This window comes from Sorex fumeus, unplaced genomic scaffold (genome assembly GCF_029834395.1).
Source record: "Sorex fumeus unplaced genomic scaffold, SorFum_2.1 ptg000039l, whole genome shotgun sequence".
In the NCBI taxonomy this organism is placed as follows: Eukaryota; Metazoa; Chordata; class Mammalia; order Eulipotyphla; family Soricidae; genus Sorex; species Sorex fumeus.
The window spans coordinates 20,254,941-20,280,760 of NW_026606096.1; the positions used below are offsets into that span (position 1 = coordinate 20,254,941).

General features: G+C 36.5%; 1 pseudogene; it reads right to left on the reverse strand.

Annotated features, from left to right (window-relative positions):
* Positions 1 to 16,140: 16,140 nt before the first annotated feature.
* On the reverse strand, positions 16,141 to 16,738 carry LOC130028359 (60S ribosomal protein L17-like; annotated as a pseudogene).
* Between the last annotated feature and the right edge of the window lie 9,082 nt (positions 16,739 to 25,820).

Genomic DNA, 25,820 nt, shown 5'->3' on the forward strand with positions numbered 1-25,820 from the left:
CTCAAAAGCAGAAACACCACCTAGGGGTATTTCAAAGCTCTTCCTGACTGCCCAAGGGCAAAATACCTCTTAAGGTGTTTTTCTCTTTTCCTCAGTCCAATAACTCAATGGACATCTTAATGCTAGTCATTTTTGTATGGCCACAATAAGAGATACATTAAGGCTTATAGGGCAACTCTCCTGGGAATATTTTGCCACAAACTCAGACTATAGAAATCAGGCCAGATTAATCTTTCCTAACCCTAGCGGGGTCTGAATCTAGCTAAAGACAGCATATGTCCATGACCAAGCTCTTAGAGTTAAGCATTAGGCAATTTGGCCAGGCCTGTTTCAATGCCAGGGTAGTACATAGCTCATGGTTTGCCCTGTATCCATCCAGTCCTTCGTTGGGACCCTGCCTTTAGGGAAGTAAGGGCAGCTGAGGCTTAGGTCAAGGGAACAGATGCCCAGGAGGAAAATATTACTGAGAGACAATAAACTTCCACATTATAAAAGCATAGTATTTACTCTCTTCTTGTGTCCATACATAAAAGGACATTGCTCTGAATAAGCTATGCAAAGAACTTAAGGAGAAGAGAAAAACAATATTTATAAGTCAACAGAGCACAAAGAAAGAAGTTACAAATAAACACAGAGGAATGGGAGCACTGTGATGGGAGCAACCCAATGAACCTAAGCTACCTGAGGCAATGCAGGAATGACAAACCAATGTTATCTACAGTCAGTAATAGATTTGACTGACAGAAAGTGGCCACATATATTCAATTTGAAGTTTTTTTAAAAAAAGTATTCTCTCTGAGCTTACTAAAACATAAGGCAATAAAAAGAAACTTGCCAATGGAGGATCCTTTGTAACATTCTTTGCCATCTAAAATGTTTTTGAAGTTGAGTCATATTTTGGCACCTTTTATTGACAAACAATTTGATATTGTGTGAATAAATTTTATTTTGTTTATGACATCAAATAATCCAATTTTGAGTTTTACAGTTTTTGGTTATATGGATAATACAATTAACATTTACACATAAATAATTGGGTGCCAAATTTTATAGTTTGCTTATTTATTGATTGAGCACTCCAAGGAATAGAATTTCCAGACCAGATGATATCATTATGTTTATCATTTTGAAGAATTTCTAAATTGTTTTCCAGGTGTAAATACAGCATTTTACATGACCAAAATAAATAAATAAAGTTTTTATTTTCTCCATAATTTTGTCATGGTTAGTTTTATTTTATTTTTATTTCAATTGCTTTGGACAATTGTCTTATTTCTCTGTTCCAAGATTTCTGACAGAATGCTTATAAATCACATTATATGTATTTATTTATTATTTTTTTAAATTTTTATTAGTGAAACACTGTGAAGTAGAATTTTGATGAGGAATACGATCGACTAGTTCAGCACCTCCATGATTGTGCGAGGAACGCCAAGAGAGAGATAGCCACAAAAAAACGCCTGTCTTTTGAAAACTCTAGAGCTTATTTGCCAACGTGGTTTGGAACATGCCTCAGGCAACTGCAAGCTAATGACCAAGCTCGCAAAGCAGTGCAGAGATGCGATCAAGGAAGACCTCAAAGAGAGAAGAGCAGAAGTGCTGGTAGATGCAGCAGAAGCCGGGAAAAGTATTCATAACACCCGCCTGTCCTTCGCCAATTACAAGACCAAGATGACTGCCCTCTGATGCCCGCTGGTGCCTGCTCAAGCAAATCGACAATAACCGGAAAGTTATGTGATTAAGTGATTAAGTGAAAACACTATGAGGTACAGTTGTAGACTTATAATTTTTTGTTCTTGGGTTTCAGTTATACAATGATTAAGTACCTATCCCTCCACCAGTGCCCACTCCCCACCTCCAGTGCTCCCAGCAACCCTCCCACGCCCACCCCACCCCACCCAACGCCATCCCAACCCACCCCTGTGGCAGGGCATTCCTTTTTGTTCTATCTCTCCTTTTGGGTACTGTGGTTTGCAAAAGAGGCATTGAGAGGCAATCATGTCCATTTTATATTCTAGTTTCAGCATGCATCTATCATCCTGAGAGGATCCTCCCAACACCCTTTACTTGGTGCTCCCCTTTCTATCTGAGCTGCCTTCTCCCCCAGCATGTGTGGCTGGCCTCCAAGTCATGGAGTGAACCTACTGGTACTTATAGTGGCTATTCTTGGGTGTTAGTCTCCCAATTTGTTACTTTATATTCCCCAGATTAATGCAATCTTTCTACACCTGTCCCTCTCTTTCTGACTCATTTCGCTAGCATGATACTTTCCATGTAGTACCACTTGTATGTAAATTTCATGACTTCATCTTTTCTAACACCTGCATAGTACTCCATTGTGTAGATGCACCAAAGTTTCTTTAACCAGTCATCTGTTCTTGGGCACCAGGGGTTTTTTTTCCAGATTTTGGCTGTTGTTAATAGTGCAGCAATGAACATAGAAGTGCAGGTGTCATTTTGACAGTACTTTTTTGCCTTTCTGGGATATATTCCCAGGAGTGGTATTGCTGGGTCAAATGGGAGCTCAATTTCTAATTTTTTGAGAATGGTCCATACTGTTTTCCAAAAGGGCTAAACCAGTCAGCATTCCAACAAGCAGTGAAGGAGAGTCCCTTTCTAGCCACATTCACACCAACACTGGTTGCTTTTGTCCTACTAGATGTGGGCCAGTCCCTGTGGTGTGAGATGATATCTCACTATTGCTTTGATCTGCAAATCCCTGATGATTAGTGATGCAGAGAATTTTCTCATGTGCCTTTTAGCCATTCAGATTTGTTCTTTGGGAAAGTTTGTTCATTTCCTCACCCCATTTTTTAATGGGGATAGATGTTTTCCTCTTGTAGAGTTGAACCAGTGCTTTGTATATCCTTGATATCAACCCTTTATCAGATGGTTATTGGGTATATATCCTTTCCCAATTTGTAAATTGTCTTTGTATTCTGGTTACTGTATCTTTTGAGGTGCAGAAGCTGCTTAATTTAAGATAGTCCCATTTGTTTATCTCTGTTTCCACTTGGTTGTTCAATGGAGTGTTTTCTTTGAAGATATCGTAAGCCTCAATATCATGGAGGGTTTTGCCAAACTTGTCTTCAATGTATCTTTTGGATTTTGACCTGATGTCGAGATCTTTAATCCATTTTGATCTGACTTTTATGCATGGTATTAGGTTGAGGTCTCAGTCCTTTTTTTGCATTTGGTTGTCCAGTTATGCCAGCACCATTTGTTGAAGAGGCTTTCTTTGTTCACTTCACATTTCTTGCTCCCTTATCAAAGAGTAGATGTTCATTCATTTGGGGTTGTGTGTACAGATATTCCAACCTGTTCCATTGGTCTGTAGTCCTGGCTTTGTTCCCGTATCATGCTGTCTGAATTATTACCACTTTGTAGTAGAGTTTGAGGTTGGGGAGAGTAATGCATCCCCACGTCTTTTCCCCAAGAATTGCTTTAGCTATTCGTGGGCTTCCATTTTCCCTATGAATTTCAGGAGTGCTTGATCTATTTCTTTGAAGAATTCTTTGAAGAATTGCGATTAATCTTTATAATGCTTTGTGAGTATTGCCATTTTGACGATGTTGATTCTTCCTATCCATGAGCAGGGGATATGTTTTCATTTCCTCATTTCCTCTTAGATTTCATGGAGTAGCGTTTTGTAGTTATCATTGTAGAGATTCTTTCCCTCTTTAGTTAGGCTGATTCTGAGATATTTGATTTTCTGGAGCATAATTGTGAACAGGATTATTTTTTTTCATGTCACTTTCCTCTTTCTCATTATTTGCATATAGGAAGGTCATGGAGTTTTGGGCATTGATTTTATAGCCTGCATCGTTACTGTACAAGACTCTTGTTTCTAGGAGTTTCTTGCTAGAGGATTAGGATTCTTGAGAAATAGTATCATATCAACTGCTAATAGTGAGATCTTGATTTCATCCTTTCCTATCTGGATGCCTTTAATATCTTTTTCTTGCCTAATCGCTATTGCAAGTACTTCCAGTACTATATTAAACAGAAGTGGTGATAGTGGGCATCCTTGTCTTGTTCCTGATCTTAGAGTAAAGGTCCATTTTTCCCCCCATTGAGGATAATGCTTTCCATGGGTTTGTCGTAGATGGCTTTGACTATCTTGAGGAAAGTTTCTTCAAAACCCATTTTGGTAAGAGTTTTCATCATAAACGCGTGCTGGATCTTGTCAAAAGCTTTCTCTGCTTCTACTGATATGATTATATGGTTTTTATCTTTACTTTTGTTGATATGATAGATTATGTTGATTGATTTCTGAATGTTACACTATCCTTTTATCCTCAGGATGAATCACACTTGTTTGTGGTATATGATCTTTTTGATGAGTTGTTGGATACTATTTGCTAATATTTTGTTGAGGACCTTTGCATTCGTGTTCCCAAGGATATTTATTGGCCTATAGTTTTCTTTATGGTGATGTCTTTGTTTGCTTTAGGTATTAGGGAGATATGAGCCTCATAAAAGCTGTTTGGGAGAGATCCTGTTTTTTTCAATTTCCTGGAAAAGCTTAGGGAGAACTGGAAAAAGGTCTTCTTTGAATGTTTGGAAGAATTCACTAGTGAATCCATCTGGGCCTGGGCTTTTGTTTTTTGGAAGACTTTTGGTTACTCCTTCAATTTCCTTGATATGAATGGGTCTATTCAGGTATCGCAAGTTTTCCTGGTTCAATCTTGGGAGATTATAGGAATCCAGGAATTTATCCATTTCTTCTAGATTCTCTTGTTTCGTGGCATACAGACTCTCAAAATAGTTTCTGATGATCTTTTGAATTTCATTGGTTTCTATTGTGATGTCCCCTTTTTCATTTCTGATTCGGTTTATTTGGGTTCTTTCTCTTTCTTTTTTGTGAGTCTTGGTCGTGGTTTCTCAATCTTATTTATTTTTTTAAAGAACCAGCTCTTGGTTTCATTGAGCTTTCGGATTGTTTTTTTGGTTTCCATGTCGTTAGTTTCTGCTCTAAGTTTTATTATTTCTTTCCTTCAGCCAATTTTGGGTTCCTTTTGTTGGTCTTTTTCTACGATTTTAAGCTGTGTGGTTTAGTTATCTATGTAGGCTCTTTCTTCTCTCCTTAGGAATGCTTGCAATGCTATTAATTTTCCTCTTAGCACGGCTTTAGCTGTGTCCCATAGGTTCTAGTTGCTCATGTCTTAATTCTCGTTTGTTTCTAGGTAAAGGTAAAGGTAAAGGCCCTCCCGTTGATCGTCGATTTGCTCGAGCGGGCCCAGTAACGTCTCCATTGGAGACTTTGTTGTTACTGTGTCTGGCATATCAAATACTCTCGGTAGCTTGCCGGGCTCTCCGAGAGGGGCGGAGGAATCGAACTCGGGTCGGCCATGTTGGCCGCTTGTAAGGCGAACACCCTACCGCTGTGCTATCGCTCCAGCCCACAGCGGGTAGGGCGTTCGCCTTACACGCGGCCAACATGGCCGACCCGAGTTCGATTCCTCCGCCCCTCTCGGAGAGCCCGGCAAGCTACCGAGAGTATTCGATATGCCAGACACAGTAACAACAAAGTCTCCAATGGAGACGTTACTGGGCCCGCTCGAGCAAATCGACGATCAACGGGAGGGCCTTTACCTTTACCTTGTTTCTAGGTATCTTTTGATTTCATCTTTGACTTCCTTTTTGACCTACTCATTGTTCAACATTGAGTTGTTTAATTTCCAGGTGATTTGATTCATTTTTTAATATCTTTGTATAATTCCCTTCTATCTTAAATGCATCGTGGTCTGAAAAGATTGTTGATACTACTTCTATTTTTCTGATTTTATTGAGGTATGTTTTGTGGCCTAGCACATAGTCTATTTTGGAAAATATTTTGTGTGCATTGGAGAAGAATGTGTATTCTTTCTTTTGAGGGTGTAAAGCCCTGTATAGGTCTATTATCCCTCTCTCTTCTAGTTCTTCCTTCAAAGCCAATGTTTCCTTGTTGAGTTTTGTTCTTCTTGATCTATCCAGAGGTGATAAGGCGGTACTGAAGTGTCCAACTACTATTGTGTTGCTCGCAATTTCCTGCTTAAAATCTGCTAGCAGTTGTTTTAAGTATTTAGCTGGTCCTTTATTAGGTGTGTATACATTTAAGAGTGTGATTTCTTCCTGTTCTACACATCACTTGATAAATAGAAAATGGCCTCAACTGTCCCTTCTAAACTTCTTTTACCTGAAATTTATGTTGTAAGATACTAGTATGGCCACCCCAGCTTTTTGAGAGAGCTGTTTGCTTGCAGGATTGTTTTCCATCCTTTAATTTTGAGTCTGTGTTTGCTCCAATTGTTCAGATGAGTTTATTGTTGACAGTAGAATGTTGGTTTCAGTTTCTGGATCCATTTTGCCACTTTGTGTCTCTTGACTGGTACATTTAGACCATTGCCCTAGCCAATCAGGGCATTCAAGCCCAATACATCAGGATCCTCCGTGAGCTGTATTGCGGATTCACTACCAGGATCTCACCATTCTACAAAGAAGTGATCGTTGATGTCAAGAGAGGGGTGCGGCAGGGTGATACCATTTCACCAAAACTCTTCAGTGCCACCCTCGAGAACATCATGCGATGACTGGAATGGGAAGGAATGGGAGTGAAGATAGATGGTCGGCAAGTACACCACCTCCGCTTTGCTGATGACATTGTTTTAAAAGCACCAAACATCAGCCAAGCGGCACAAATGCTGGCCAACTTTGACCGTGAGTGTGGAAAGGTAGGACTACAGCTGAATCTTACAAAGACAATGTTTATGAGAAACAGCCTTGTTCCTGACGCCCCATTCGGTCTCAATGGAACAACCATCTCCGAATGCAACAGCTATGTGTACCTAGGTCGAGAGGTCAACATGACAAATGACCTGGCACCCGAGCTGCGCAGGAGGAAGAGAGCGGCTTGAAACGCCTTCAAGAACGTCGAAGAAATAGCTAAGAGGATGAAGAACCTCCGGCTCCGGGCACATCTCTTTGATTCCACTGTTCTTCCTGCATTAACATATGCTTCAGAGACCTGGGCCCTACGCAAACAAGATGAGAACGCTATTCAGGTCTCCCAAATAAGAATAGAAAGAGCTATGCTTGGAATATCACATTTCACTCAAATGAGAGAGAGAATCCGGAGTTCTGACATCCGTCGATGATCAAGAATCAGAGACGCTGTCTCATATGCCAAGGTGTTGAAAATCAGATGGGCTGGTCACGTAATGAGATTTAAAGACGACCGCTGGACTAGAGCTGTTACCGACTGGATTCCACGGGATGTCAAAAGACCGCGTGGCCGCCCACCTTCCAGATGGTCAGACTTCTTCCTCAAGATCATGAATGATCGGTTTGAGGCCCTTCATGTTCCCGGAGCAAACAGATGCCATTGGGCTACATTAGCGCGTGACAGGGACAAATGGAGACGTTACTGGCTCCTCCTCGAGCAAATCGATGACTAACGGGAAGTTAAGTGATTAAGTGATTAAGTGACTGGTACATTTAGACCATTGACATTGAGAGAGATTATTGTCATGGGGTTTTGTGCCATTTTTCTGTAGAGGTTTGTTGTGCTTATGGGCATTTTCCTTCTTATCTTATAGGAGCCCCTTTAAACCTTCTTTTAGATTTGGTTTTGAGTCTGTGAAGTTCCTGAGATGTTTTTTATCTACAAAATTGTGTATAGTTCAATTCCGTTTGAGAGAGTGTTTAGCTGGATAAATTATTCTTGGTGAGGCCTTCATTTCATTGAGTTTTTTTCACTATATCCCACCATTGCCTTCGGGCTTGGAGGGTTTCCTCTGATAGGTCTGCTATAAATTTAAGGGGTGCTCCTTTGTATGTGATTTCCTTCTTTGACCTTGCTGCTTGTATTATTGTGTCTCTGTCCACAGCATCATCATTCTGACCTGATATGCCTTGGAGTGTTTTTATTAGTGTCTCTTTTAGTTGGCACTCTTCTGGCTCCTTGGATCTGGATGTCTGAATTCTTTAATTGTGGGAACTTTTCAGGAATGATTTTATTGGCTGTGGCTTTTTCATTGGGGTTGCCTCCCTGTCCTTCTGGTACTCTGATGATTCTAATGTTCCTCTTGGCATCATCCCCTAGGTCTCTGATTCTCCTTACAGCTATTTTGAGGTCTTTTTCCACTGCTTGTTGTTCCCTATGTTATTTCTGTTGCTCATCTTCAAGCTCACTCATCCTGTCTTCAGCTGTATTCATCCTACTGCTAAAGATACCTACTGAGTTTTCAATTTCGTCTATTGATTCCTTTATTTGTGACACTTCTTTGTGTAGCTTTTTTATTTCTGCTCTCATTCCTTCCTGTATTTTCTCGACTATCTGTTCTACTGTTTCTTTCATTTCTTCCTTTAGTTTTCTGAATATCTCCTCCATTGATTCTTTGAGTAGTTCCTTGAAAATCCTCTGCATTTAGTCTCAGAATTCTATATCGGAGAGAGCATATTTGTGGATAACCCCCATTGAGGATTTGGGATTCTTTTCTTCGTCCTTTCCTTGTAGTGGAGATTTGCGCTGTTTCTTAGTGTTGTTTTGGTTGTCTAGTGGGAAAACCCTGGAATTCACTAGTACTGTTCCCTCTTATTTTGGGAAAGGATTCTGGATAAGGTCGGTCGATGATGGTCACCCTTCTCCCTTTCTAAAGTCTGACCTTCCTCTCAGGCATTATTCTTTGGCTTATGATGGGTATTTACTGAAGCTTTGGAGGAGGTGCTCTTTAATATTGGGCTTGTACAGCTTCTTGCACACTGGTCTTTTGTTAGAATTGGAATAGGCTAGTGAACTATTGCTGTATTGTAGTTGAGGTGGCCAGAATTTTTTCCATAGAATTAGGTGATGAAGGCTCGAATAAAAGTCCAGAGTGCGGGGAGTGAGAAATACAACTGTGCCTCAGAGAAGGCCATGCCCACTTTTGAGGAGACCATGCCCCCTAAAGTGGTGGCCATGCTCCCATACAGTCCAGATGCTAGTCCACAGATCTTTTGGGGCGAGGACTAACTGGGCTGGTGCTTGCTGCAGAAGTGGAGGCAGGTGTCCTAGGCTGGGCTCTGGTGGTGGCTGGCTTTCAGGGTTGCATGTTTAGGTGGCGGGGGATGCCGACCCTGCCGCTGGGTGGGTACCTGTATGAGTGAGCAGAGGGAGGTGGAACAGCTCAGCTCTGGGCTCATGCGGTGTGCCTCAATTCCTGTTCGCTGCAGACCAAGAATGAAAACCTGCCATTCTCAGGGGATCTAGTTAAATGCGGGGCCCCAGGAAGGGGCCCAGCCACTGGGCAGGTACCTGAATGAGTGAGCAGAGAGAGGCGGAACACATTATATGTATTTATATTTTTATCCAATAGATAAGTTAAAATAAATCTATTTTCCTTATCAGGTTTCATCAGTCTAATACTTTTTCTTAGTACCTTGAGGAGCTAGTAATAGTAAGTAGACTCTAAGTAATAATAATAGGACACTACAAGTCAGCTGACAATAAAAATAGCTGGATAGGAAAAGAATATTAAATTGGGACAATACAATTTAAACTATTTTAAAACTATTTTCAAAACCTTAAAGTATAATGTAAAAATAAGTTAATATAAATATAGGAAGAGTGAACTTAGATCTCCTTTTAAAAAATTAAAGAAAGCAAAATTATGATTTTACTTTCAATTTAATAAGTCATTCTAAATTACAAATGGCTAAATAATCTCTAGACAAAATGAGGGGAAATAAAATACAATTATAGGTCGATAATAGCACTTGGAAAAGAAAAATGAAGGATTAAATTCTAAAGAATATTCTAAGAATTAAAACAGTAAAGCTAAATCATAAATCATTGAGATTAAATAACTGTGATGGTAAGATTTGATACAAAGGTCCCTAAAACAACTCATTTTTAGTAATCAATGGTAGTAGGTGATCTATAATATCTAAATGTTTCTCAATCAACAGCTTAGAATACTTCAGTTAGTTCATAAATATCTAAGTATTTCTAATGAGATGTAGCAGAACATTCTATATACCTGTACTAATAATTTATGGATTACTTTTCACTTGTTATCTTCAATATTAATTTTTATATACAACCTAGATACAATAAGTAGATGTAATACATTGTGCTTTAGGTGACACATTTTAAGGATTCATTTTTTATACATGTTTATTTTATGGCATTTGTTATTACTATTACAAATATCTGAAAACTAATTAAAATAATATAAGCTTTAATCGGATCACAAGTCATTTCAAATGTTAATACTTACAAAGATGAAAAAACATCTAAACATAACTCAGTGACTTTCAAAATTAATGATACTTCAGATTTTTTTCCTTCCAATTATATATATATAATATATATATTTCATTTCAGTGTAGGTGCTTTATTTTAAGGAAGCCTTAGAAATCTAGAGACATTTTATTTAACAATGTGATCGAGGAATCAGGACTTTTAAATATAAAAGTCTATTGTTTTAAAATATTTATCATAGTAGTTAGGAAATATGATATAGTTATATAGGTATGTTTATAATAAAAGTAAGTAAAGGCCCTCCCGTTGTTCATCGATTTGCTCGAACGGGCCCAGTAATGTCTCCATTGGAGATTTTGTTGTTACTGTGTTTGGCATATCGAATACATCACAGGTGGCTTGTCAGGCTCTGCCGTGGGGGCAAGATACTCTCGGTAGCTTGCTGGACTCTCTAAGAGGGGCGGAGAAATCAAACTTGTGTCGGCCATGTTGGCTGCGTGCAAGGCAAATGCCCTACCCCTGTGCTATCGCTCCAGTCCTCAATAATTGTCCTCCCATTGTTCATCGATTTGCTCGAGCAGGCCCAGTAACATCTCCATTATGAGCCTCTTGTTACTGTGTTTGACATATTGAATAATCTTGGTAGCTTGCCAGGTTGTCCGAGAGGGGCGGAAGAATCGAACCTGGCTCGGCCAGGCTGGCTGCACACAAGGCAAACCCCCTACCTCTGTGCTATCACTCCAGTTTATAATAAAACATATAAATTAGCATGATTCATTTTTATATTTATAAATGATTACTGTAACACTGGGCTGGAGCAATAGCACAGTGAGTAGGGTGTTTGCCTTACATGCAGCCAATATGGCCGACCCAAGTTCGATTCCTCCGCCCCTCTCAGAGAGCCCAGCAAGCTACCGAGAGTACGTCGCCCACACAGCAAAGCCTGGCAAGCTCCCCATAATGTATTCAATATGCAAAACACAGTAACAAGTCTCACAATGGAGATGTTACTGGGCCTGCTCGAGCAAATCGATGAACAACGGGAGGACAGTGACTGTCACATTTATTTAATTTTCGTTCAAATGTCAATTACTTTTTATATTTTTCCTTATTTAATGTTGTCGCCTGTTTACCGAGGAGAACTAATTAGATATTTAATTCAAGATTATGCATGTGTGCATTTCTATCTATGCGTATACAGATAAAGATATCTAGACTGAGATCTAGATTGATTTATGTACACCCGCACACACATATATATGCTTACTTTATATAAACACAGTTGATGCACAGTAAAAGTGAATTCTTTTTTCATGTTTGTCATAATGAAGTGGATCAACGATGAAAACTACAGCAGTACAGCTCTCTTCAAAGGGTACCAAATGCTCTTTGATCAAATGAAAAATGATCAAAGTCTAAGACTGTTTTAAAAATCTGTGAAAATATTGCACTCAAGTGCCCTCTTTTTATTTTTCTCTGAGTTACTCCTTTGGCGGTGCATTTTAGTAAAATAGAAAAGCAAGAAACTTATCTAATGTAGAGACAAAAGCTACAGAAACACCATGTGGGTGACATTTCATTACAGGTAGATTTATCATTACAGTGAAAAATCAGCATTTTGAAGTGAAAGTCATCAATGATCTAAGGACATGGGTTTCCTTCAGATGTCACAGTTGCTTCATCTGTGTCAGGCAGGAAATTCATTTTTTATGGCTGAATTTTAAGGCTGTTTAGATGACTGTTTGATTTGGGAACATCTTAAATTCAAATGAACTTACCAGTGCTAAAGCAGTTTGAAAAGACTGAGTTTATTCTTACGTGAAATGTCAAAATATCATATCAAAGTGCAGGCCACAGCTTTTTAACAACTTTCTATCAAGTCATAAAATTATCAAATACAAGAGCAATTCAAAATGTCTTTGCTAATGTTATATCACACTTCTGTGTCATCAGCAAACCAAATTCTTTTCATAGTCGGCACTCGTTGATGTATAGTTTTAAAATTATTCCACACTGGATTTAGATATACCTTAACAAGTTAAAGTTTTTGAAATGTTATCAAAACATCATTTTTCTGTGCTCTTCAAAGATAAATATGAATCCTTAATAGCATAGTATATATTAAAGGATGACAAAGGATTCTCATAACTAAAATGGGAATAGGGGAAACGTGTGTAACATCTTAAAAGATAATATGCTCAAGTATAGATGTCTTCAGTACTGTAGTTGATTTATCCTTTTCTAAATGACAGAAACAATGTATACGGCTTTATTATTTGGGGAAAGGAGAGAATCATAAATCCTATCAACAGTTTCTTAAAATAAATAAGAAAAATATTAACCACTTATGAGGTGATAGAATTCTATGAAATAATATCCTATTTCCACATTTCCTTTGCTTTGCTTTTTTTTGTACCCAGTGAACAGTGTAGTACTCATTTTTTGAATTTAGCTCTACATAATAGCATCCAATTACAAAGCCCATTTGTGCCAGTACAGAGGTTATATATGTACCTGTGTAGCTTCTGAGAAAGCAAGAACAATTCGTGTAAGTTATGAGATACATATTCTTCCTTCTACAAGCCTGAACCTTATCAAACTCTGGTCTCGAGTTATAAAAGGAATTTTGACTTTTAGTTCAGTAGACTTTTAATTATGTTTTGCATCGTAGTCGGCACTCGTTGATGTATAGTTTTAAAATTATTCCACACTGGATTTAGATATACCTTAACAAATTAAAGTTTTTGAAATGTTATCAAAACATCATTTTTCTGTGCTCTTAAAAGATAAATATGAATCCTTAATAGCATTAAGGTAATTGCATTAAGCATAATGATGTCATCAGACATCATTTTTCATGGGAGAATATTTAGAACACTGAGGGAGATTTGTGGACTATGTAGCAATTGATATTTAATTTTTTTTTATTTTTGAAGAGTTTTAACTTTACTGAAAAGTTGGAAGCTAATAGAGTGATAGCTAACAGGTATCACTAACTAAGTAATAGCTAACAGGTCTATTTTTCCCTAGTGTTAGCATAATATTTGAGAATGATATGTCATAAGTAATAAATTAATTATGCCTTATTCTGTAACATGAAGTCCATTTTAGTCATGATTCTTTTCTTTATCCTATTGTTTTTTATCTGTTTAAAATAACTAAATTTGATATTCTTAGATAGGTTTTCCTCCGTATATTTTCCAGACTCATTATTTTTGATATCCTTACCATTTCGGAATGAAATATAATCAGGTATTATCTTGAATGTCATTTATTTTAGGATTTTACAATGCTTTTTAAATGACTAATCAAGAGTTATGTGCCTTGGGAAAGTAAGATCACATAGGTAAAATGTTGCTCATAGCATCATATTAAAAGTAGATTTGACCAATGTAGCATCAATGTTTTTGCTAAACTTGATCACTTAATAAAGTTTGTGTCTGATAAGTTTATCAACCATAATGTAAATTTTCCTCCATTTTCATATCTTTTTTGTTTTGTTTTGTTTATTGAATCACCATGAAATACACAGATACAAAGCTGTTCATGATGAGGTTTCAGTCATACAATGTTCCAACACCCATTCTCCAGCAGTATACTTTTCCCACCATGAATGTTCCCAGTATTCTCCCTGCCACTCCCCTCGCTCCTAGACTGCCTCTATGGCATGCACTTTTCTTCTTTCTCACTCTAGTTTTAGGCATTATAGTTTGTAATACAGATACAGAGAGGCCATTATGTTTGGTCCTTTACCCACTTTCGACATGCAGCTTCCATCTAGAGCTATCACTTCCAACCATCATTGTCATAGTGGTCCCTTCTCTGTCTCAACTGCTCTCTGCCCCAGCGATTGAGACAGGCTTCCAACAATTGATCAATCCTCCTGGTACTTCTTTCTACTGTCCTTGGGTATTAGTATCATATTTTGTTTTGTTTGTCTGCTTGTTTGTTTTAAACATTCGACATATGAGTGCAGTCATTGAAATAAAGACAAACCCCAGACCAATGGAATAAAGTTGAAAATGTTGACACAGATCTTTGAATATATGATCACTTAACCTTTAATAAGGAGGAAGAAATGTGAAGTGCATCAAGGAAAACCTCTTTATACTTTTTTTTTGGAAGAAGTCTTTATTAGTAAATCCTTCCTTAAGATGGGCTCCATCTTCTTCTGAAGTTAATATCTATGTTATTTGGAATTACACACAGAATATTTGTCTTTTCTCACTATTCATTCAGTTTTCACACTATTTGAACTTGTGGAAACATTTTTGCTTTGGACTTTACACTTTTGATTTCAATTTGAACATTCCCAGTTTAACCACTGAGAGCATTTTCATTTTTTTAATTTTTTATTCGGGAAGCACACCCTGGAGTACTGAGGAATGATTCTGGACTCTGTGCTGATGGATCACTCCCGACAAGCTCAAGAGACCAAAAGGGGGTGCCTGAGATAGAATTTGGGTTAGCTACATGCAAAACAAAAACTCAACTCCCTATACTCTTGTTTACTTATCTTACTGACTGCCTGCTTTTTATTCCCCCCATATATTTCACCACCTTTAAAGGAAAAGTGGGTGAAAGTCTGTCTCCTGGATTTTCTTCATACTGATAAAATTGACCCTATCTGTATGAGAGGTGAAACTTCATGCAACCATAGTTGTAGTGGACCCTAACTTCAAAAGGCAACCAACTGTAGTTGTCGTGGACCCCGCCTTTATACTACCTTAATGGGACGAGGCAATGGTTCACTAGGTTTCAGTGTGTTAGTCTGAAAGCCTGGAAAGAGAGAACATAATTAGAATAGGAGGAATAAAGTCTTTTCTCTGTTGCTCAGTGTGTAGAGAGGTTTGTAGTTTAGTAAACACTCTCTTTGGGATGGTTAGATAGAAGTTAAAACAACAAAACCTAAAGAAACATAGCACTATACCTATTTCAAAGTTTTAAGAAAGAAAAGTAATAATTTCTTAAACATGAGGGTTTTTTGACATAAAAAGACTTGATTCCATGTTCTATTATCGACATGGTAAGAGACCTGGTAAGAGAGATTTTAAAAAAGAATAGTTTCTTATAAAGATTTATGAACCCTTGAAGAGCTGATTAATCTGTTTCTTCAAACGGGGTCACCCACCAGGGGATCCCCGAGGTGCTAGATAGGAGCTTTAAGCCCTCATACCCAATATGTAATGTGATGTCTTACTTTTCCATTCTGGCGGGACCACTGCGGAAATGTGTTGGCCCTGTTTCTGTCAGCTGCGTGACAGTTATTAGGAGTGAATTTAAATAAAGAGACAAACATGATTAGTACTCAGTGTCTCTTTTGCAAACCACAGCACCCAAAAGGAGTGAGAAAACAAAAAGAAATACCCTGCCTCAGAGGTGGGGTGTGATGGGAAGGAGTGGGGAAAGGATACTGAGGTCATTGGTGGTGGAGAATGGGCACTGGTGGAGGGACGGGTATTCGATCATTGTATAACTAAAACCCAAGCACAAAAACTTGTAAGCCTACAACTATACCTCATGGTGTTTCACTAATAAAAATTTAAAAATAAAATTAAATAATAAATAAATACATACATAAATTAAGAGACATGATACTTAGCTTTTAGAATAGGAGTATTTCATAGCTTTCCTTAAAAAGATTTTGGTTTTGGTCCTTGATGGGTTCACAGGAGTAGGTTTACTCCTGCACTGCCAGGGGTTTTATCACTGCTTGGTGTAGACAGAGCTGATTTTATCCTGAAAAGATGAATCCAACTAGAAATTATGTTAAGCAACACAGCTGTGGAAGAGCTCGGGATAACTTGGTAAGGTCCTTTCTGCTTAGGCAAAGGTTGATCCTTGGAGGATCTAGCCTTCCGAGTTTTGAATAAGACCCAAATATTACTCTGAAATTTGTTTGGAGGTAATTTTTTTTTCAGTTTACTTAGATTTTTATTTTATGTTGAGCTTATTCCCAGGCCATAAGTTTTTGCTCCTTCAGTTTCTTCTGTGATATCTTTTTCTTCTGTGCAACTTCCTCTTCAGGTTTAGGAACAATCTGTTCTTTTTCAGTAAGAATCATCTCAATGTGGCAGGGAGAGCTCAAATAGGGGTTAATTTGCCTATGAGCCGTGTAAGTTCTGCGGCGTATCTTGGGTGCGTTGTTCACCTGGATATGCTCAATGATGAGAGAATCCACATCTAAAACCTTGAGTTCAGCATTACTTTCTGCATTTTTAAGCATGTGAAGTAAAAACTCAGCACTATTTTTGGGCCCAGCCCCACTGTGTCCAGCCCCAACTGTTTGGCCTAGGCGCACCTGCCAATGCCACCATTGTAAAGCCCCGGAAGGGCACACACTGCTTCTGCAGAGTGACATCCTTCAAGTACTTAGTGGGCTTTCTGATATGCATGCTCTTGATGGCCTGAGCCGTTTCCCGAGTGTTCTTGAAGTGCACGCGAAGGTTCAAGCCCGGGGACTTGCATGATTTCGTCGGGCTCTTGGGGTCCAGCGAGTAGCGCACCATCTCGGGACCCCGATGGCCACTCACGGAAGAGTGGAGGTTAAGTTTTTGAGTGAAGCAAAATAGCATCCCCACATTCCTGAATTGCCTGCTGCATGTGTCACAGATTCACAACATAGTTCTAAACGTATTGAATCTAGTAAAAAATCTGTGGTTAGAAAGGGTGTGCCATATAGCAGTCAACTCTTATATAAACCAGGAATAAGTAATTTTATTTTGGTTTCTTTTATGTATAAAACAAATATGCCACACTCATCTGGGACAATAGATATTGAATTTCGTCTTTGCCCTCATTCAGCAAGCTAAACCAGTTTTATTCATGATTGTCAACATTTCCGAAGAGAATGTATAAACATGCAAATTCTTATGGTGCAAAGTGGAAATTATATTACCTTTATCTTACTCTGTCTGCTAAAAGTGACCAAAACTAAATATGTAGAAAAATCTATCCCATACTTTTGTGAAAAGAGCCACAGAATCATGATTTCGGGTCAGGGAACAAGTTGAAAGTGTTTTGTTTTATTTGGATTTGTTTTGGTTGTGATCAATGTGCTACACTTGTTGAAACAAGTTATCAATAAAACGTAAACTCAATGAATACAAATATTTAATTATCAGAGGGAGAGAAAGAGAGATTTGGAATAATTTTCAGAGGATAATTAAACATTCGAGATAATGGGATAAAAGAAAATAGAACAGTAGTTCTCCCACAGAGAAAACTGTGGGTTTCAATAATGGAAAAATAGTCAACACTTTCAAATGAACCCAATAGATTCTGTAAGACTTGGCCTCTGGAATGATTATACAATGAGGTAATGTACAAATCAATATTTGGTCATAGTTATAGAGCAAATTCTGTATGGAATAAATTCAGCAGTAAATGAGAGCTGAAGCAATAAAACCTATTGTCTGCACATGCTTACTAATAATAATTGTTTTTATTCTCAAGCAGGTGGCAAAAGTAGGACTTAATTATTACTTAAACATCCGGATACTTGAGACTAAGTGGATCTGTCAGATCTTACAGACTAAGTGTATGCTTTTGTGGAACAACTGAATAATCCATTTATCTTTTCAGAATGGAAAGGAATTTGTTTGGGTGTAGATGATAATAAGTTGAAAGTAGCATGCTAATATATGTTTCCAATTTCTCATTTCTCTTGAAATAGAAACATGATAAGAATTAGTGTGTAGAATAATATCTACACATTATATAGATATATTAAAGGCTTTACAAAAGAGCAATCTATTTTACTGTGAATGTGATTTGTTTAGTCACTAGTGGAAAGCACTAGAAAATAGTAAAAAAATGCAAAGCAGAAATATAGTCACCTGAGTGTTAGTTACAAATTTACTTTCACTCTGTTCAGTTGTTCACATGTTTATCTAGTTATATTAAGCTGGGAAGGCACAGACTTACCAAAACACTGGGTCTTATTCAGTGTCAGCATCTCTGCAGGTGTTTACAATAAAGTTATAAAAGAAGCAAGAAAGGCTAAAATTAGAAAGTAATTATAGTGAGTAATAAAAGAAATGATCAGTTTAGTTGGTAGAGCCATCAACAATCCACCAATAAGCAATTAAGGTTGATCAATAGACTATATCAATAAAATAATTGTCTTAATATTGAGTGTTATAAAGGTAGGTGCCAATTAAAGACTGAAATGGGTTATAAGGATTTCTCTTATTTCTATTTTCAAGGAACAAGCATGGCTGAGAGAGAATGGAGAATAGGTCCTTGGAATATGAAGTAAAATTATCATACCTTAGGATAGTAAAATGATGACCTATATTATTAACCCTTCCCTAATTATGACAGGGATAGTGCTACAGATTATGTCAGTGAAACACGCACTAAATTTTTTTAAGAACATGCACATATCATTAGTGAAGACAGTATCGAAGAAGCCAGAGTAGGAAAAAAAAAACTAGATGGCAAGACAATTAGTTCTGAATATATTAGTAAGGTAGGGAGAATACTATAGTAATAAAAATAATGAAGACAACTCATTTGACCACCATGTTTCTTGGTTGGAGAGGAAAGTTTTCATAAAGATACAGGTTTTATGATACAGTTTTAAGTTGGAAAACATAATGAGGACTTTACTGATGAGGGCACAGTTATCATACTTAAGCATTTGTAAATGAATGAGATGCAGAAGATTAGAAGATTCACAATGTCTTGGGGATGAGAAAGGAATTAAGCATGTCTCTGGAATAGATTAAAAGCATGGCTCATTTTAATCTATGTGAACAAGACTAATAGTCCTGATAATTCAGGATATTAAGAGGTAGTGAGGGAAAGAATAGTAGATGGAAAATGTATTCGCTACTAGAACCACATGATTTCTAAGAGTTGTGTTAAATGGAAATGGTGCAAGATAAAATGAGGATTAATTATCGTACATTCACATGACACCACTAAGAACAGTTTCTCTACTCAAAAATGTCTGTGTATAAGAAATTTCTTATTATACACTCACAGCACTATAGATGTGTAGAACATGTCAGGTTCGACAATTAGCTGTAATTTATGTATATGTAAATGCACATTGCATATATGTGCACATTACACATATGTGCACATTGGCACATTGCACATATATACCACCGAATAGTTATCACACTGTATTGTTCTTTGTACCTTCCACGCCACTCAATTTATCTTGATATTTCTTCAATTAACACAGATACGTTTTAAAATAATTGTATGTATATCTTTGCATCATTTAACCTTTATTTGATAAATGAACACTAGGCTTTTCACTGTTTTCTTGTACTGATAAGCAAAAAATATCAGTGCATATTTTATTTCATCATTGTAAGGTAGAACCACTAGACAGCTGCAGGATTTGATCACCACCTATGGCCGAAACTTTTGCTGACTTAAATTTCTAGAACTATGTAGCAAAAAGTAAATAATGGTTTATAGAAAAAAGAAAAAGAAAAACCTGTTATCCATGTTCTTCTGCCGCAGGTGTTCCTGCATCCATGAGAGTAGTGCATATTGTGTACATGAGTGTAGTAAGTACTGTGAATATCCCAAAAGCAATGAACATATTATGCACAATAATTTTCACTATAGATTATGATCCATCACTAATTTTCTCCTCAAAAGTGATCTAAACACATAGTCCATGCATATTAAAAATTATGCCACCTTGATGCCACCAAACATTTTTTTATTCTCAATTTTCTATTTAAAATAGAAAAATACATTCAGTTCTAACCCAAGGTCTTCAATGTCAAACATAAAATTTGAGCTATCAATCCAACTCACCCTCTTCCCACTCCCCCCCCCACCCCCCACCCACACGCACACACAGACACATGTAGGTATGTGTGCCTAGACTTTAAAAAACGTTATTAGGGCAAGTGAAAGAGTTTTATATTTCATAAATCACTATACTGGAACAGTCTCTTACAATTTTACTAAGTTGAATCACAGGAATTATCAACCTTACCACTTGCTGTGGAGAGAAAGCATTTATTTGATACCTATTTGAATATGCATAAGCCACCTAGGAAAACATTTGTAACTTGACCTGAAAGATCCCAATCCTTTTTCCCCCTTCTCTCAGGTATGTATATTCAAACCTTGACCACCATGTGTTAAATAGTATTTTACCTCTGTTACCTCTGGCACTTAGATCAATTTCGTGGAAAACTGCTTACATTGGAATGCAGCGTTAGATGACACATCTTTAAAAACTCAATTTTGTGTTCTCAATTTTCCTCTGGAAATGTGATAGAAACTTCAACTCCCTGTTCTTAAAAAGAAGCATCTTTGGGGCCTAGCGATAGTACAGCGAGTAGGGCGTTTGCGTTGCATGTGGCCGATCTGGGTTCAATCCCTGGCATCCCATATGGTGCCCCCAGCACCGCAAGGAGTAATTCCTGAGTGCAGAGCCAGGAGTAACCCCTGAGCATTGCTAGGTGTGACCCCCCCAAAAAAGCAAAGGAAAAAAAAGAGCATCTTAGTGATTTAGTTGAATTTTCCAAGGAATTTAGCATTTCTTATTTATTTTTCCTATGGTTTAATTTTTATTTTATTTATTTGAAATAGAGAATTAAAATAAGAAATGTGCCGAATAAAATAAATATGTTTTAAAAAGCTAAGTACCTCATATATATGGTTCCTTCGAGCATTGCCAGGAGTAATTCCTGAGTCCAGAGCCAGGAGTAACCCCTGAGTATCAATGGGTATGGTCCCAAAACAAACAAACAAAAGAACTGAATTCCAAATTTAAAACAAAACAAAAACAACGACACAAATAAACAAAACAAAAATTTCTGGGCAACATAGTTGTCTTTGCTTTGTCCTTCTCCTGAAGTCTAAACTAAGGACAGATTACATCCTTACTTAGAAAATTTTGCTTCAGGTTTGCACATACAAAGGATCCAGGGAACTATACTTTATGGGATCAACTCAGTAAGGAGATCTCTCTGGAACTCAATCCTCTGTAACCCTCATTATTTTAAATGTGTTGCTATTCTTTTTCTTAAAAAAAAAAAAGAAAAATCCTTCTTATGACTGTGTATTGAGGATTGTTACTTCTAGAACCTGAGTTTCCCAACCTTCAAGAAAGGGAAGGCAATTGTGTTTATCTTATGTTGAAAGTCGACACACTGAGCATATCTCAGAGAAATGACCTTAAACGTTTAACCATTCTGCTGACATTTTTCAATTATTGTTTTCAACAATAAATATATTTTTGGGAGTTGGCAACACACACTCAGGACTTACTCCCAACTTTGTGCTCAGAGATCACTCCCGGCAGACCTTACTCGGTGTCAGGGATTAATCTGGTGTTGTTTGGGAGCAAGACCTGTGCCATTTTTATAGTATTTCTTAGTCAAATAGTATATGCCCAAAATTTTATTGGGAATACTATATGGTCATAATAAAAATATAATTTAAATTGGTTATTTAAATCCTAGTTAAGTTGATAGTTTGGGGGAAGCATAGCTTCTTCCTTTAATAGGAATGCAATCTCCTGTCATGGAACTTTGATATTATTCAAAACAACTTTGTCTAAGTTACATGTGAGTTGAGGATTTAACTCAGAAAATATCTATTAAATACATGTATAAAGACAATAATTAATTATAGTGTTAAGCAACACAACTCTCCAAGTATGGAAACCACAGTAAAAGGAGAAAATGAATACTAATATACTCATTTATAATGATAAATTACATATCAATTATTATACATTGATATAAAGCACTAAAGAAGCACATATATATATATATATCTTAACAAATTGAGATCAAGCAGCATAGAAAGTCTGCATATGTCAAAATTCTTCAATAAAAAGCACTCTATTCTTTAAATTTTAGTAGATTCTAGTTCTATGATATCAGTAATAATTGCAAATAAACAACACTAGGGAAGCAAAGCTATAAGTTTGAAAATTTAGGATGGAAATAAAAAATCTGACATGGTTTCCCAAAATAAAGAAAACTTTTTATTTATTTTTTTACAGCAACAATTAAATTCCAGGCAATGGTTGAATCTTAGGTCAGGAATTTAAAGGTAATTTAAAAATTGAAGCTCTGGAAGCGAAAGACTCATTCAAAATTTAAGTAAGCAATGCAATATTAACAATATGAATAAGATTTATAGGAAGTTACAGATGGAAAACATAAAAATAATGAGTCTAAGAGGAAAATGAAGATAAAAGATCTCACCCTAGAGCACTATGGGCTCCTACATAATTTTTTCTTCCTAAATATATTCATTTTAAAATATTCAGCCTCATTTTCACTCCTTAAAGAGTCATAAACTGACACATAAGCACTTTACATTGCCCAAATCTGTACATAGTTATTTTGTTAAGCTTCCTATACATTGCCAGCTAAAATCAGAAAGCATGATCTGTAAGTACTATCTGGGCACACATACATTTCCATTTATCTGTAAAACAAGTCACTCCCATATTTTATCTTCATAAAAATAACCAAAAAAACAATTTTCCTGAATTTCTGAGAGTTAGTAATCCAGAATAAATTTTGCTGTGTAATACTAAGGATTTCTCATAACACTGTAATCAAGATATCATCTGGTTTCAATGTACCTGAAAGTTTGACTAGGGAAGGAGAATCCCTTTTTAAGCTGACTCATTCACACAACTAATGGTAGATAAACTTATATACTTGTTATTACATGTTGTCTGGAAGCTTCAAAATTTTACTGCATGAGCAGCTTTCATTAACACCATAGAATACGCAAAGGTCCTTATAGCAAAACATTCTGATCACCATTGTGTTCTTTCTATACATTATAGTAATTCTAGCACTGTTGCCATGTTGATGAGGGTTAGAAATTTGCTTTGACCCTTATCACTCTAAGGTTATAGCACCCTTACTAAAAAGATGAGCTATCTAAATAGCAGAATTTCCCAGTCATATTCAGTCGATAGCTGACTGCCACTACAGAAGCTATAATTATCCTGGTGATTCCTTCACTAATGTATTTATCAATGTCTTTGTGAATGAAGTGTCTTCTAGGCCCTATTAGAGATTTAATGAAGGGTAGGATGCAGGTCACATATGATAAATGCACTCCAACATTTCTTTTCCTGAAAGAAGTTCTTTCTGCTTTTAAATTTTGAATAGTCCTTTACTCATTGTAGATCCAAATTCAGATTAATTATTGAGGCAGTACTTAGTACTCAAATTAAGTCATTAAATCCAGACTCCACAATAAATGCAGTTGTGTCAATAAATTTTAATCTGAAAACTCAAAGTATTGCTTGAAAGAAGGATAATAGGCACTCAGTAATCAATTTTGATAGCATATTACAGAAATTTAAAAAAACACTTTTCTGTTTTTATGTATTTGCATTCTTTCTATTTCATTTCTTTTAGGTAAAACTAAATTCAGTATCAAGTCAACTAACTAGGAAGAAAAGTTTGTAGTACTTTAGTCCTTGAAAAATAGAAGGGAATGTATGTGGATATGAGCAACAAATGGCTAATACAGCATTTTTATTTTATTTTTTATTTTTTGGAAAATAGAAACATTTTTTGGAAAGTAGAAAAGAAAATAAAAGGAGCTCCCATGTGTGGAAGAACTGTGTCTAGAAAGGAGTTCCATCTCCTTTATTTTAGAATTTTTGCATACATCTTTACTCATTAAAAGCTGAATACTTGAAAAGTTCACATAAGTTGAGATTTTCCTGAGTTAAATGTCTGTAACATTTTATAATATGAAGTTAGATGATGATTCAACTGCAACTGGCATAACTATTCCACAATGCGATTCAAAAAATAAATGTGAACTATAGTAATTCGTATCTCAGAATAAACTGAAATGTTATCACATGAAATAATTTAATCTTGAAAATCCTTACATGACTTCTAGAACATCTGGAAAATGTTCCATTTACCTTTTTCAAGTCAGAATAAATATCTAAGCTATAGCTTTTGGTTTGAATTCATAATAGAGTAACATGGCCAATAAAAAGGGAAAAGAATATGAATGAGAGGGAAAACCAAAATGTGACAGAATTAATGTGGTTTAATTAATTACAAATGTTTTCTAACACAAATCCTGCACTTTCAATACCTCAAGTACTTTTGTTTCTTGGGATTTTTTTTTCAGGGCCTGTAACACAGTGAGATTTAGGATGAGCGAAGAGTTTGACTTTTGTGTTAGATTCTTTTATTTTCTCCAACAAGAGAATGTTGTAATTCTGCCAGTATCCATGTAAATCACAAACCTTCATGTAGAAAAAGAACATGTATTTGGCTCATTTCAAACTTGGGCACACATTTTAGTTTGTTTTGCTTTGGTGAGTCAAATAAAAATGAAGGGAATAATTTGAAAAAAAACACATTGAAATTTTGCGAGGCAGAAAGTTTAATTGTGGTATTAAATTTGTTCATTGTCACCTATAAATGAAGATAGAATCCTGCCAGTGTCTACCTGATTCATAAACATTCATGGTGAGGACAACTCTGTGCCCGATTTCAGGCTGAACCACAAGTTGTTGTTGCTTCTCAGTGAAGTATAAATGAAAGGGACATATGGACAGAGCCACACTGAACTTTTCAGAGCCAGATTTGTTACTGATAACGTATTTACTTCTTCCCCCAGGTCACAACCCAAGTTGGTATTTTTATTTCAGCTTCGATCCCAGAAACAAGGTAACTTGAAAGTTTAAGTCCTGCGTCTCAAGGCGTCATGGAGTGGAAGCAGCTCTATATCCTTTGGCCTAGCATTGAACCACAGGTCAGGACAGCCTTGTTGCCCCAGAGTGACCCCAGAGTTCCCTGAGCATCCTTGGGGATAGGATTTGGGATGACCGTTTCCCCATCCTCCAGTTTGAAGCTGATCTTTAGCCTCGATCTCAGTACAACCCATCAAAGGTTGATATGAAGGGTTGGGAACAATGTTTGGTTTTAATGCCCAGATATGTGGATGCTAGTTTTGTTTGTTATACATGCCACTGCAAAAGTTAGCAAAATTCTACTACCATAGATGTTTTGATAGAGTATAAGAAAGAATAATTTGAATTTAAAGAAAGGCTAAGTCAATTTGAGAAAAAAAAAGGAATTTTTGTATTTTTAAAACAATTGTCTGAAAAAAAATACTAGCTGCATCTAAACCTTAGGAAGCTTTATTAACTTCCAGGAATATTTTGAAAATTTCTTAATCATACAACATGAACTAAAAAAGTCATGTTCATCTTTCAATTATACTGTATCACTCCCTAAAGAAAAAGCTACTTCCCCCTTATAACCTCTCTAATATATTAAATTCATTTCCCAAAAAATATGTATTTCATTATATTTTTAAAAAACAAATGAAATTAAAAGAAGCAAGCAAACACTTTTGTAATATACATCAATAAATTATCAAGTAATAGCAGACTAACCAAACACTATAGATTTTGATCTATAAGAATTTCACACTAGTAAAGACCACTGCATTTGAGAAATTAATAAAAGTTGTATGATTGGGAACATAACATTTCAGATGAAAAGATCTTTTCACTTTTTCTCATTTGGAAAATTGCTGAGTCGTACTAAAGAAATAATGGAATGTTTCCAAAAATAAATAATAATTTGTGCCCAATATTTTA